Source organism: Ailuropoda melanoleuca, chromosome 16, assembly GCF_002007445.2.
Source record: "Ailuropoda melanoleuca isolate Jingjing chromosome 16, ASM200744v2, whole genome shotgun sequence".
Taxonomy (NCBI): domain Eukaryota; kingdom Metazoa; phylum Chordata; class Mammalia; order Carnivora; family Ursidae; genus Ailuropoda; species Ailuropoda melanoleuca.
In genome coordinates, this window is record NC_048233.1 from 79,387,562 (window position 1) to 79,403,198 (window position 15,637).

At 38.1% G+C, this 15,637-nt stretch overlaps 1 non-coding gene across 1 annotated transcript; it reads right to left on the bottom strand.

The window, feature by feature from the left end:
* Positions 1-2,233: 2,233 nt before the first annotated feature.
* LOC100477175 lies at positions 2,234-9,638 on the bottom strand. Its single transcript, XR_004621456.1, has 3 exons — positions 9,514-9,638; positions 4,925-5,014; positions 2,234-2,356 (listed from the first exon to the last, which is right to left on the bottom strand). It is a non-coding gene; the product is annotated as an uncharacterized LOC100477175 (transcript).
* Between the last annotated feature and the right edge of the window lie 5,999 nt (positions 9,639-15,637).

Sequence of the window (15,637 nt, forward strand, 5' to 3'; positions counted from 1 at the left end):
TTTGATTTGCATTTCCCTGATGATTAGTGATATTGAGCATCTTTTCATGTGTCTGTTGGCCATCTGTATGTCTTCTTTGGATAAATGTCTTTTCAGGTCCTTTGCCTATTTTTAAATTGGGTTATTTGTTTTTTTGGTGTTGAGTTGTAAAAGTCCTTCATATATNATTATATATAATATATATATAATTATACTTATATAATATATTTTATATATAAATTTATGTTTATACATATATAAATTATATTATTTATCCATTCATATATCTATGGACACTTGGATTGCTTCCATATCTCGGTTATTGTAATATTCCTGCAATAAACATAGGGGTGCATATATCCTTTCAAATTAGTATTTTCACTTACTTTGGGTAAATACCCAATAGTGAAATTATTGAATCATATGGTCATTTAATTTTTAAGTTTTTGAGGAACTTCCATACTGTTTTCCATAAAGACTGCACTAATATACATTCCCAACCATGTACAAGGTTCCTTTTGTTCCACATCCTCACAAACATTTACTTCTTGTGTCTTTCATTTGAGCCATTCTGATAGATATAAAGTGATATCTCATTGTACTTTGATTTGCATTTCCCTGATGATTAGTGATATTGAGCATCTTTTCATGTGTCTGTTGGCCATCTGTATGTCTTCTTTGGATAAATGTCTTTTCAGGTCCTTTGCCTATTTTTAAATTGGGTTATTTGTTTTTTTGGTGTTGAGTTGTAAAAGTCNTTTCATTTGAGCCATTCTGATAGATATAAAGTGATATCTCATTGTACTTTGATTTGCATTTCCCTGATGATTGGTGATATTGAGCACCTTTTCATGTGTCTGTTGGCCATCTGTATGTCTTTGGATAAATGTCTTTTAAGGTCCTTTGCCTATTTTTTAATTGGGTTATTTGTTTTTTTGGTGTTGAGTTGTAAAAGTCCTTCATATATTTTGGATATTAACCCCTTATTAGACACATGATGTCTTTAAAATGTAAGCCACAATTCACTATTATTTTAAAAAGTTATTTGCATTCCTCAAAAAATTGAAACACAAAATTTATTCCAAAAGATAGCAGGAAGATCATTAGGAGAAAGAAGGGAAAAATGAAGGGGGGAAACAGAGGGGGAGATGAACCATGAGAGACTATGGACACCGGAAACAAACTGAGGGTTTTAGAGGGGAGGGGTGGGGGTATGGGCTAGCNATGATGTCTTTAAAATGTAAGCCACAATTCACTATTATTTTAAAAAGTTATTTGCATTCCTCAAAAAATTGAGGATCTTTAAATTTGGAACTGAAAATATATTCCTAAATACAGGCATTGCAACTTATTCTTTATATTTTCTTAACATTCTTCATATTTACCTCTACATATTTTTATTTTTTTCTGTTTAGAATGTACTCTGTATTCTTGTCAGTGTGCCAAAAACCTATTTATCTTCAAAATCCAGCCTTGGTGAAATGCCTACCTAGAAGGCCCTCTGATCCTCTATTTGCATGCCCTGACATCTTTCGTTTTCATCATCTCTTGGNTGCATGGAGCACTGGGTGTTATAAGCAAACAATGAATCATGGAACACTACATCAAAAACTAATGATGTACTATATGGTGACTAACATAATATAATAGTAAATATATATATATTTTTTATATACATATATTTTGCATGCATAAATTTTTACTTTATGTTTTCCAATATGCTTGTAACATATTCGTATTTGAAATGTATTAAGCACTTAGTTTGAGGATCTTTAAATTTGGAACTGAAAATATATTCCTAAATACAGGCATTGCAACTTATTCTTTATATTTTCTTAACATTCTTCATATTTACCTCTACATATTTTTATTTTTTTCTGTTTAGAATGTACTCTGTATTCTTGTCAGTGTGCCAAAAACCTATTTATCTTCAAAATCCAGCCTTGGTGAAATGCCTACCTAGAAGGCCCTCTGATCCTCTATTTGCATGCCCTGACATCTTTCGTTTTCATCATCTCTTGGACAGCACTGCTTGTATCTTGTATGTTGTATGTGCTTATATGTTGTATGTATATGTTTTCACTCCATGCTGTAATTTATTCACTTATCTATCTTTTCCTCCAGGCTGTGGACTTCTTGAGGACAGCGCCTTGCTCACCATCATACAATTCATTTCTATATCCCCTAGGTCCAGCACATTGCCAGATGCATGGTAGGCACAGAGCAAATAAGAACACAAAAGTGTACTCATTCACATCTGGCACCTTACCTCCTCCTGAGGGCGGATAACCACTGTTGTAAAGTCAGGCCACTTGTCCACCAGGGCCTTTAGCTTAAATGGGTTTCCCTGGTTCATGTGGAAGATGGTCCCATACACCTGTGGCATCCCAAGAAAGACAGGGGGTCAGCTTATGAGAAAAGGATGGTAAAGTGCCTTGTTTGATCAGGACAAGGATTATTTCTATAAAATCAAGGCAGTAAGTGATAGGGCATGTGGTTCAGATCACCTTCAGATTCCACTTTATTACTCCAAATAGAATAGATTTGGGGGTTAAACCACAAGAACATTTATGAATACAGTTAAACATCCAGATAAATTAATTAATTAAAAATCATCCACTATCACATTGTCGAGCTTAGGTTGTATCTTTCCATTTTATTTCATTTATTGACAAATACACATACAATTTTTAAGCAATGAAATTACCTAATATATATTAGTTTAGCGCACACACACACACACACACACACTATACCAAGGGTATAGTTCCATGTCAACAAACACAAATCTAATCATTTTTAATGACTGCATAATATCCATCATAGGAAAGAACTCCAGTTTGATTTTTCGTCTGCATCTATTAAGAGATCATCTGGCTTTTTTCTTTAATCTGTTGATACAGTGAAATACACTGATTGATCTTTGAATGTTGAACCCGCCTTCATTCTCAAGATAAATTCCCCTTGGTTATAATGTATTATCCTATTGATATATTGATGGATTTCACTTGATAGTATTTTGTTGAGGATTTTTGCATCTATGTTCATGAGGAATATTGTTCTCTAGTTCTTTTTTTTTTTTTAAATAAAATCCACTTCTGGTTTTCATATTAGGGTAATTCTGGACTCATGAAACGAGTTGGCTAGTGTTTCCTCCTCTGATCTATTCTGCAAGAGTTTGCAGAGAATTGATATTATTTCTTCCTTACATGTGTGGTAGAAATTGTCATTAAAGCCATCTGAGCAATGGTATTTTCTTTGTTGGAAAGTTTTAAATTATGAAATCAGTTTCTGCAATGGATACAGGATGATTTCGGTTCTATTTTTCTTCTTCAGTGACTGTTGATAGGTAATTTGTATTTTTCACAGAACATAAATTGTGAAATCTATGGGCACAATGTTGATAATGGTATGTCTTTATTATCTTTATAATGTTTATGGGGTTGGTATTAATGTCCCCTGTTTCATTCCTGGTTTTATTTGTGTCTTCTCTGTGCATTTCTGAATCAGAAGTTTATCAACATTATTGATCTTTTCAATGAGCCAGATTGATCATTTTCTTAATTGGTTTTCTCCTCTCAAATTCATTGGTTTCTGCTCTTATCTTTTAACATTTTCTTAATTCTATTTGCTTTGGAGTTAATTTTTTCTTCTTTTTCTAATTTTTCAGGTGGAAACTTAAAGCACTGATTTGAATCCACTATTTTTTTTTCAGTAAAGCACTTAATGCTATATATTTCCCATTTATCACTGCTTTAGCTGTATCCCAAAACTTTTGATATGTTGTACTTTTGTCTTTATTCAACTCAAATATTTTCTAATTTTCCTTATGATTTTTAAGTGTGGTTTATTTAGAAATGAGTTGTATATTTCTAAAATTTGGGTGTTTTTCTAGATACCTTTCAGGGTTTTTTAAAGTTTAATATCATATTGTTGAAGGACACACTTGTTAGGATTTCAGTTCTTTAAAAAGTCTTAAAAATGTGGTCTATCTTTGTACATATTCCATGTGCATTTGGAAAGAATGTGTATTCTGCTACTGTTGAGGGACGTACTCTGTAAATGTCAATTAAGTTGGTTCATAGTATTTTTCAGGTCTTCTATATCTGTTATAGGTTTTCTGTCTATTCTATAAATTACTCAGAGAGGAGTGTTAAAAATCTTTAATTACACACATGGGTTTATTTATTTGTTCTTTCAGTTCTATTGATTTTTGTCCCATGTCCTTTGAACCTCTGTTGTTAGGTGTATACATTTCAGCATTTTTAATGTCTTTGTGGTGAATTGATACTTTTATTAAAATGCAATGGCACTCTTTATCCCTGGTAGTATTCTAGTCCCTTTGCAACATATATTATTGCCCCTCCAAAAAAAAAAAAAAAACCCTCCTCTTTATATGTAAGATCATTGATCTGTTTCTAAAACATTTCTATCTCATCCCATGTCTTATCCCAAACCCCACATAAGCTTTGGGGTTTGACAAAATAGAAACTGGCCTATCATTAATTTCAAACAAGAATCATAATGGTTAACTTTTGTTAGGCACTCAATTGTTAAGAAAGAATAAGTTAAACATTAATGTGTTAGTTCAGTCAACTGTGCAGTTCTGGGAAATCTTCCAGTGTTACATAATATAATTCTTGGAATGGCACAAAGAGGTGTTTTTGGATCATCACACAGCAAAGATCATAGTGGATTTAAATCACACATTTGCCACTCACTAGTGGTGTGATCTTGGTCAAGTCTTAAAACTGAGCTTGAATCTCCTCTTTGGTTACATGGACATAACAGACTTGCCTTCCAGTAAGGTGATGTAAGGTAAATGAGATGTAAGACCCGTGAGTGCCTGGCACAGAGTAGGTGCTCAGAGAAACCTTGTTCTCCTTCCTACTTCTTTCATAACAGTTGCTAGTCCTTTTGTGCCCCCCTAAGAATGTTCTGTCACCTTTAAGGACTCTGGGAGGCTCTTCCTCAAGGATTTTTCTAGCGTCTGCAGCACTTGCGAGCCTTGTAGGTGGAACATCTTGGTTTTCACCTAAAGAGAGGATCAAGAAATATCAAGGAATGAGATGCGATGGAAAACACACAAAGACACAAAACAGACACAACAGACAGTTCTAGCTAATGGTCAGGCCTTCATTCTTGCTGTTTTATTGGTGCCCCATTCACCAAACTCCTCACTAACTCCTAGGAAGAATAAGACTGGCAGAAACCACGGGTGCATCCTTCCAAAACTATTTTTTAGTATTTTCTAAACTTTATGAAATTTTTATTTTAATTTTTATAACACCCAGCATACCAATAATTAAGGTTGTACTAAGAAATCCTTCCGTCTACTTTGTGTTTCTGGAAGGGCTTACTTCAAGGAAACTTCCTTCCTCCCACCTGCCTTAATAAGACTCATGGATGCCCCGCTTGCTTACCTATGACAAGGCCAGGCACCCACCCTCCAAATTCCCAATCTCTGCCTTATAAATGATTAGCTGAGCTGTGAGTCACCCACTGATATATCAAAACAAACTGCTTGTTAACCAAATGTTGGTTAAATTAATGAATCATCGAACTTTACATCAAAAACCAGGGATGTACTGTATGGTGATGAACATAATATAATAAAAAAATTAAAAAATAATAAATAAGCAAATTTCTCCTCTTCCTCTAGACTGAGTCAACATATAACCCCTTCTTAACACCCTCTACTAAGAATAGGCTAAACTTGGGTAAAACATTCTCTGAGCTGTATCGGCCCTGCCCCTTCTACAGCGCACTCCCCCACATTGGATTTTCCAGCCCTGTTTACTGTTCATAAATGGTTAGTTTGACTGTTTACCCTCACTGTGCCATCAGAACAGTTGTCTAAACTTTAATTAATCTTCTCCCCTCCACACAGGACTCTGGACTTTGAGCCCCCCGCAGCCTGAGCCATCATTGGCATGCAGAAAAACACTCCATGAGCTTTACTTACTCCTCTCTAAAAAACAAACTCTTCTCTGCCTGATGTCTCAGTTGTTTGTAGATCATATGGCCTTAGGGTTCTTCCTGTTGAAATTGATCTATTCATCCAGTCACTTATTCGATCACTCGATAAATCTTGATTGAGAGCTCACTGTAGTGGCTTTGTAAGGCATCACCCCAGCGAGGCTGAACTACCTTTCCTGGAATTCCATTCCTTGCATGGTTGCAGCTAGAACGGGCCATATGAGAGGCTCCTAGGGGAAATTTGGGGGACAGAGTTGAAGCAGCGGACATTTAGTTGCTAACTTCATGACATGAGGCCATGGCTGGGCAGGCAAGTGCTTCACTGTCGCCTGGGTTTGCCTTCAGCTTCTCTGTCATCTGAACCAGGGTGTTTAGCCCCCTAATGAAGGAGCCTGTCCTCTACAGGGCACCCAATCTACCAAGGTCAGAGTCAGCAAGAACTGACAAGATTTCCATCCCTGTGAGCTTCAGTTTTAACATGGTGGGAAATTCTTGGATAGATTAATGTTTCGATTTTTTCATATGTGTTCCCTTTTCCCCCAGGTTCTTATCAGTTATTTGGATCCTTGCCAGTGAACCAGTCCCTTCACTTAACCTTGAATTCTCTTCATGATTTGAGGGGAGAATCTTGACCAGAACCACTTAAGGCAGTGATTGTATTTTTTTTCTTTTTCGCCCCCAGCTTTACTGAGATATAATTGAAGCGAACATTGTGTAAGTTTAATGTGTGCAATGTGATTGTTTGATACATAGATATATTGTGAAATGGTTGGCGCAATAAAGTTAGTTAACACCTCCATCGCATCACATAATTACCTCTTTTTTTTTTGTTGTGAGAACATTTAAGATCTACTCTCTTAGCAACTTTCAAGTATTATATTATTAGTTATCATCACCATGCTGTACATTAGATCCCTGGAACTTGTTTATATTATAACTGGAAGTTTGTATGTTGACCAACATTTCCCCATTACCTCAAACTCCCAGTCCCTGGCAACCAGTATTTTACTCTCTGTTCCTTACAGTTTGGCTTTTTAAGATTCTGTACATAAGTGAGATCATATAGTATTTGTCTTTCTCTGACCTATTTCACTTGGCATAATGCCCTCAAGGTCCATCCATGTTGTTACAAATGGCAAGATTTCCTTCTTTCTCATGCCTGGGTAATAGTCCATTGTGTATATATACCACAACTTCTGTATCCATTCATCCATTTGTGGACACTTAGGCTGTTTCCATATCTTAGTTATTGTCTATAAAGCTGCAGTAAACATGTAGGTACAGAGATCTCTTCCTTTTTTAAGATTTTTTTATTTGTCACAGAGAGAGCACAAGCGGTGGGGGTAGGGGGCGGCAGGCAGAGGGAGAAGCATGCTCCCCGCTGAGCAGGGAGCCCCTTGTGGGACTCAAGCCCAGGACGCTGGGATCATGACCTGAGTGTAAGGCAGACACTTAGCTGACTGAGCCACGCAGGCACCCCCAAATATCTCTGAGATTGTGACATCATCACCTTCATAGGTATATACACACACATCCGGAAGTGGGTTTGCTGGATCATATGGTAGTTCTAGTTTGAATTTTTTGAGGAACCCACATACTGTTTTCCATAGTGTTTTTATACCATCTGACACACAGTAAAGACTCAATAAATGTCTGTTGAATGATTGAGTTTATGAAGTATTTACATCAACATAACTGTCTATTTAGTCACTCCACTTACCAAGGGCAAAGACTCATTCATTCAACAGGTACCTGTAGAAAGCCTACTGTGTGCTGGGCATGGAACTTGAAAAAGGCCTCAGACCAGAGGCTGTATCTTGGACAGCATCAAGACAGTAGAAGTATAATATTTCTGAAGATTAATCTGACATCATCTAGGAGCATCTCACAAAAAGGCCACATGACAATAAGAAGCCGAGTTGAATTTGATGCTAGATTACCGGGGATGTAATATTGATGTACTGCCCAGTACATTTGGGACAACCTTCAACACATGCACACGTGCGCGCGCGTGCACACACACACACACACTAAAAACACAAATATGATGTTCAATAAATGCATTTGACTGAGATAGAGGATTCAAGGGAGCCACTACATTTTGGTGGTTGCCTGCATTGATAATGGACAAAGCCCTATAAGGACACTTTGAAACCTTTGATGAAACCATTCCAATACTTGGAATTTATCCAAAGAAAATTCAAATGAAAAATGCTTTATGAACAATTTTGTAGAGCAATACTAACTTACAGAGAAGTACTAGGCACAATCTCAGACAACTTACATAAATAATGAACTATTATTATTTTACAACTCTAAAACCCCTTAACGTGAAAGCTGCTATACGGAGTCTTAAGATGAACACAAAAAAGGCAGAAAATGACAATACATAAATTCTAATCAGATATGTAAAGTCTTTTTGTGTACATATTTATATAAATCACATAAATATGATAGCAGCAATGTCCACAATAGCCAAACTGTGGAAAGAGCCCAGACGTCCATTCACAGATGAATGGATAAAGAAGACAAGGTATATATATATGTATATATACTCCACCATCAAAAAGAATGAAGTCTTAACTACTTGCAATGACGTGGATGGAACGAGACGGTATTATGCTAAGCAAATAAGTCAATCAGAGAAAGACAGTTATCATATGATTTCACTCATATGTGGAATTTAAGAAACAAAACAGAGGATCCTAGGGGAAGGGAGGGAAAAATAAAATAAGCCTAAATCGGAGAGGGAGACAACCATAACAGACTCTTAAATATAGAGGGGAGGTGAGTGGGGGTGGGGTAACTGGGTGGTGGGCGTTAAGGAGAGCACATGATATAATGAGCACTGGGTGTTATATGCAACTGATGAATCACTAAACTCTACCTCTGAAACTAATATACTGTATGTTAATTTAATTTAAGTAAAATTTTAAAAATATGAAAATATAGAAGGAAATACCAAATAATATCATAGGAGTGTTACAGCTAAGACTTCTTTAAGTTACATTTTTTATGGTTTTACATTTACAATTAATCTTGTCTGTATTGTAGTCCTCTTACTAGAATCTACCTTTGCAGCCTTAAGCAGTGCACTTAATTTCCCTGGTCATCATTTACTCAAGGAAAAAAATCTGACTACCTCAGAATGTTACTAGAGGAAGAAATAAGATAATGTTTACATAGTACGTCTGTAAATTGTGTTATATGTCACCGAAACCAGCATATTCCTTCTAGAGGCTGCTGGATTGTCTCCCCTCTACCAACCCCTGGCTCTCAAATCTCCTCACATCTCTTCATCAGTTCAGAACAAGAGCCTGGCTTTATCCTGTCAAGAATTTCTCACAGAACTAGGGTATTGCCCTATACACAGTAGGTGACCGATACAGGTTTCTGAAATGGAAGAGCTTCTTTTTTCCTGGCATAATTCTCAACCCAAATGAGTTCAGAAACTCTTATCCACACCCAACAGTAGCATTTTGATTCATTCTACTTCACTGGGGAAAGCGACGGGAGATGTGGGGTCCCAGAACAACGATTCTCCTTTGTTCTCACCTGCAAAGCTGTCAATCTTACTCAGTCTCTGCAGAGATCCCCAAGTAAAGACCAGAGGCTGCAGGCTGTTCTAGAAGATGAAATACACCACCTGCACAAACTTCTGGCAGCACCGTATGAAATTCAGTCCCTCCCTCAGGATCCCAAGTTCAGAGAGGCAGCTCCGAAATACTGATATGTTGGCAGCATGCCCTCTGAGGCTCTTTTCCCAGAAGGCTCAGCTGTTTTCTGGTCTTAAAGGTCCTTCCATTATTCAGCACCTCAGTCTGGACTGTGAAATCAGCTGGCTGAGCACAGGAATGCAGGTGGACCTCTACAAAAAATACCTCTTTTCCTTCCTTCCTCTTTCACAAGCACCAAGAAGAAGACACAGCCAGCTCTTGTTAAGGTTTGACTTTTAGAATCAGAGTGGGTTTTTTTTTTTATAATTTTTTATTAGAATCCGAGTTTTTAACTGTAAGTAAAGAAATTACTTATTTGGGGGCCCCTAGGTGGCGCAGTTGGTTAAGCAGCCAACTCCTAGTTTCAGCGAAGGTCCTGATCTCAGGGTCATGAAACCAAGCCTCATGTTGGGCTCCACACTCAGCGCAGTACCGCAGTATTGTCTTTATCTCTCCCTCCCTCTCTGCCCCTGCCCCTCCCCCTCGGCTCATGCTCCCTCTCTCTCTCTCTCTCTCTCTCTCTCTCTCTCTCTCTCTCACTCTGTGTCTCTCTCAAATAAATAAATAAATCTTAGGGGAAACAAGCTAATCAGAAAACCAAACTTTCACTGATGGCCACATAATTTAATTCAGTAGCATATCTCAAAACTCTTGAGACGGCACCCAGGATCAAAGGCAGAGGGCTTTTGAGAGATCCTTTGGAAAATTTTGTCCGAGGAAGGGGAGGAGACCAGAGAAGACACTCTTCAAATCAGTCTTTTTATTTTCAAGCACAGAAGCATGGAAAAGCAGGATTCTTTCATGAAAGAAGACTTCAAAGAGGAAAATGTTGCTTTGAAAGGTTTGTCCTGGCACTAATGATTGACATTGGACGATTTTAATTCTGAGGGTCTGTCAACATAAAGGCAAAACATAACACCAAAAGCTTCCATTTTTCTGTAATATGGAGGAGAACAAAACTATTATACAAGGGTGGGTTAAGTAATGCATGGACCCCAAATAATTGGATGTTTTTGTGCTAATATAAATTATAACGTTTGTGTTTGAGTGGTACTTTTATAACTGATAAGAAAGGCTTGAAATGGACAATGGCACTAATCAACAATATTTTCTAGGAGTGCATTTCCACTGATGCCAGCCACAAGGGGCAGCCTTAAACCCCACACTTCTCAGTGCCTGAAGGTTTTATCTTTTGACACATGGAAATAAAATGGCATTTTTTTCTGAATGAAATACTTTATAATGTGAAAACCGATTTTCTTCATGTACCTGTGGTCTCGGTATTTGGGGACAGTGTAACCCATTCTCATCTCACAAGACTGTTCCATCACAATCCAAGAGATAGGGTCCCCCTCTGGACCCAGCACACCAAATCCTGGAAAATTCTGGAGGTAGCATTCAATATATTTCAAGCTCCTTCCATTATTTCCAAAGTTCCACTGCTCATTCACAAGCCCCACATGGGAGACATCCAAGAAGATGTTCTGAAAGCTTCCTTTCCTGTCAACAAAAGAATAGTGCATTTCTTCAGCCAACATTTACAAAACACCAGGACTGCAGAAAATACGACACTAACCCTTTCCTTGAGGATCCCACAGCCTAGAAGAAAAAATCAATGGACAAAAAACTAATAGTTCTTTGTCTGCTTCAAAATGTTCCCACATAATTAAGAGGGCGATAACTCTATGTGCTTTATGGGGCGCCTGGGTGGCACAGCGGTTAAGCGTCTGCCTTCCGCTCAGGGCGTGATCCCGGCGTTATGGGATCGAGCCCCACATCTGGCTCCTCCGCTATGAGCCTGCGTCTTCCTCTCTCACTCCCCCTGCTTGTGTTCCCTCTCTCGCTGGCTGTCTATCTCTGTCAAATAAATAAATAAAATCTTAAAAAAAAAAAACTATGTGCTTTATGACACATTTCGTAGCAAAAAGTGAGCATCATACAATATAGTACATCTCAAAAAAGTCTAGTCATATATCCCGAGGAAGAAGAAAATAAGCATATGTCTTAAGAGAGCAAGGATATAGATAGACCAGAGTAGTCCTGGGTTTTGTTTGCCTGAATTTTGTTTGAGGATGCATGTATGAAATGTGGATTTTGAATTCTACTCCACAAAATATCTAAATATGTAAGATGATATTTCTTTTAATAGATATTTCAATACAATGTGTGTCACAGGAAGATGAGAGCCATCTTGATCTTCGTGTGTCCTAAAGCCCATCACCACCTAAAGCCCATCACCACATGCCTCTAAGGAAGTGCCAAAAATGCAATTTAAGAAGCACCAATATAGGCAAAAGAGTTTTGGATTTTTTGTTGGTAACAATTAGGACTTAATCCTGATTCTGTCTCTTGATAAGTTACCTGAGACTGAGTCTTCTCATGTGCAAAATCAGCATCACATCCTCTGTGGGTAGAGGAGGTTGGGACAGGTGAAAGAACCCAAAGAAGTTTCACCTCTCCCCAGGGAGGAGGAGTTTTCCAGAATTGGTCAGTTTCAAGGTCACCGGATATTAATGGAAAATAATTATTTTTTCTTTGCTCCCCTATTTTCCAGTTATAACCTTCTCTATAGGCACATGGGAACCTACGATGCAACTTATTTATATAACCTGCCAGAGGTACTCGGTAATTTTAGATTATATCTAACACATATAATATATCTAACATATATAATATTATATCTAACATAATATAATATATATGTTATACACACACACATATATATATGTATGTGTTATTCTATTTTATTTGTTGTTCTTTTTCACCTAGCAATACATTTTGGAATTCCTTCCATATTAGTTCCTATAAAGCTGCTTCTTTCTTGTTAACGGCTGCATATTATTCCAATGTGTGGATTATACCATAACGAATCCACCTGTGTTCCTACTGATGGACATGTTTGTTATTTCATACGTTATTCTCTCACATGTTAAATTCATCAAAGTCTTAAAATCCAATTTGGGAGTACCTTCCATAACGTACATATTCTGTTACCTAACTATTTCAATTACAGGACTCCTCCTTCAGAAATATTTATACAGCTTGTGCGATGATCTGTTTATGAAGACATTGTTTGCAATTATTAGGAAGTACTGGAGATAAATTGAAAGTGTGCTAAAATGGCAATACAGAACTGCATCTCCCTCTTATAGAAATCTGTGCAACAGCCAAAATGAATGAAAGGTGCCTGTATGAGCTTGCATGAAAGGTTTACATAACCTATTGCTGAGTGAAAGGAGTTGCAGTACCGTATGTGCATATGTTGTAAAAACAAAACAAAAAAAGGACAAGAGGTAGAGGGGGAGAGAGAGAACCTCAAGCAGACTCCACGCTCAGTGCAGAGCCCGATGCGGGGCTCGATCCCACAACCCTGAGAAGTGCCCTGAACTATAATGAAGAGTCAGACACTTCACCAACTGAGCCACCCCGGCGACCCTAGTAGGCATACTCTAACTAATGAACGTACTGTTTTATTGACCTCACCTATGAGGGGAAGCATCACTAATCTCTACATTTTATAGAGGACTACACAAATATACAGAGAGATTAAGAAGCTTACTCAAGATCGCACATGATGGAAATCGCTGAGCCAGATCCCAGATCTAGATAGTCTGGTTCCAGAGCCTCAGGCCCCAAAACCTTTGCCAAGGCCTCCAATGAAATGGAAGTAAACATCGTTTTTGTGCTTCTGATTGCCACCAGCTGTTTGAGACCAATTATCTGCCAGCTTCCTCACTGATGTGGAAGCCAGAATTCCCAGAAAGACAACAAAAAGGTAAAAAGAGGTAAATATTGAGAGATTTTGTTTGTTCAACTATTGAAAGTGAATTGCCAAAATTTTAAGACAGCCCTGATATTCAAGAATATTATTGGGGCGCTTGGGGGGCTCAGTCGGTTAATTGTCCAACTCATGATTTTGCCTCAGGTCATGATTTCAGGGTTGTGAGATTAAGCCTGAGGTCGGGTTCTGAGCTCAACACGGAGTCCGCCTGAGATTCTGCTTAAGATTCCCTCTGTCCCTCCCACTGCTCGTGGGCTCTTTCTCTGTCTCTCTCTCAAATAAATAAATGAATAAAATCTTTTTGTAAAAAAAATATTTTTCAGATCAAGCAAGTTTAGAATAAATGCATTGAGGTCCACAGTGTTCAGGGTTCAGTATTCTGGGAGATGATTAAGTAAACCAAAAGGAACTTGGACCAGAGGCTGCTTCATCCCCCTTTCCCAGTGAGTCTCTTCCACCCAGCCTTGGTAGAGTCACAATACAAAGCAATAGTTAAAACCAGGAGTTTTTGGCTCATATATAAGGCTAAAGATGGCCCAGTGGTCAGCAACATTCACTCACCTTATCTCTTTCTTCCCATCCAAACCAAGAGCTTAGTGGTATTACCAACTTCTTCCTTTCTTCCTGAAGAAAGTCACTGGGATGATTGCCCATGGGCACATGGCATGCTGGTGGTTGCATCTAGAGACAGAGCCACGGGTGAATATCTGCAGGTGTGAGCCTGGGGTGCAATGGGGCAGGAGTGGTGGGGTGGTGGAAACGGAGTCTGCAGAGTTAGTTTTGTAAGAAGACAGCAGGTAAAAAACAAAAACAAAACAAAACAAAAAAAAACACCATTCTGCTCACCTTTCCTACGCCTCACAGCCTTGTTTTCACACTATATTCCCTAATACTTTGAATAGTCTTAGCAAATGTCAGGATATCATAATACCTCTAAATTGTTTATAAACATCAAAAAGAATAAAATATGTAGGAATAAACTTAACCAAGGAAGTGAAAGACCTGTCTTCTGAAAACGATAAAACATTGATGAAACAAACTGAAGCCAACACAAACAAATAAAAAGTAATTCCATGCTCATGGACTAGAAGAACTAATATTGTTAAATGGCCAACAAAACATGAAAGATAGTCAACATCACTAATCATCAGCGACATGCAAAGCACAACCAGAATGAGATCTGACCTCACACCAGTCAGAATGGCTAGTGTCAAAAAGGCAAGAAATAACAAGTGTTGGCAAGGATGTGGAGAGAGGGAAACCCTGATTTGCTGTTGGTGAGGATGCATATTGGTGCAGTCTCTGTGGAAAACAGTATGGAAGTTCCTCAAAAAATTAAAACTAGAATTCCCATATACAGTATTCTGAATAGTCAGGCCTGTGTTATAAGCCCTGATAGTTGTTTTTGTTTTGTTTTGTTTTTTATTATTTCAAATTTATTTTATTTTATTTCTGAAGAACCGCTTTTATTTTTTATAATAATTTTTTATTATGTTAGTCACCATACAGTACATCCCTAGTTTTCGATGTAATGTTCCATGATTCATTACTTGGCGTATAACACCCAGGGCACCATGCAATACGTGCCCTCCTTAATACCCATCACCGGCCTATCCCTGTCCCCCACCCCCCTCCCCTCTGAAGCCCTCAGTTTGTTTCCCAGAGTCCATAGTCTCTCATGGTTCATTCCCCCTTCTATTTTTTTGGTTTTGTGTGTGTGTGTGTGTGTGTGTGTGTGTGTGTGTGTGTGTTTGGGGTTTTTTTCTTTTTTTTGTAGTGCAAGTGGCTGACCTAAGTTTTGAGTGCTGAGGCACCCCTTTCAAGGAGGCATCCCCTTGAAAGAAGGCTATTGTGAATAAACACACTGTCAACCACACAACTGGATTAAGAGCCAAGCCACTTCCCCTCACCAAGTTTCCTTTGTTTCAGAGATCTTGGTTGATTTTGATAACTGACCATTTGTGTCATTTGCCTTTTCTCTGCCTGTGCCAATTCCTGCTCTTCCATTATAAATTCACCAGTGAAGAGTGAGCCCATGAAATCTCAAGCCCCTAACCCTTAAACTCAATGAACACAGAACCCTAGGCCCCTGTGTGCTCTCTCACCTTGACCTCACTGTGTAGCCCCCAGTGTGCTGTGTAACTCCCAGGTCTTGTGAGTAATAAAACTCTATTTTTTTTTT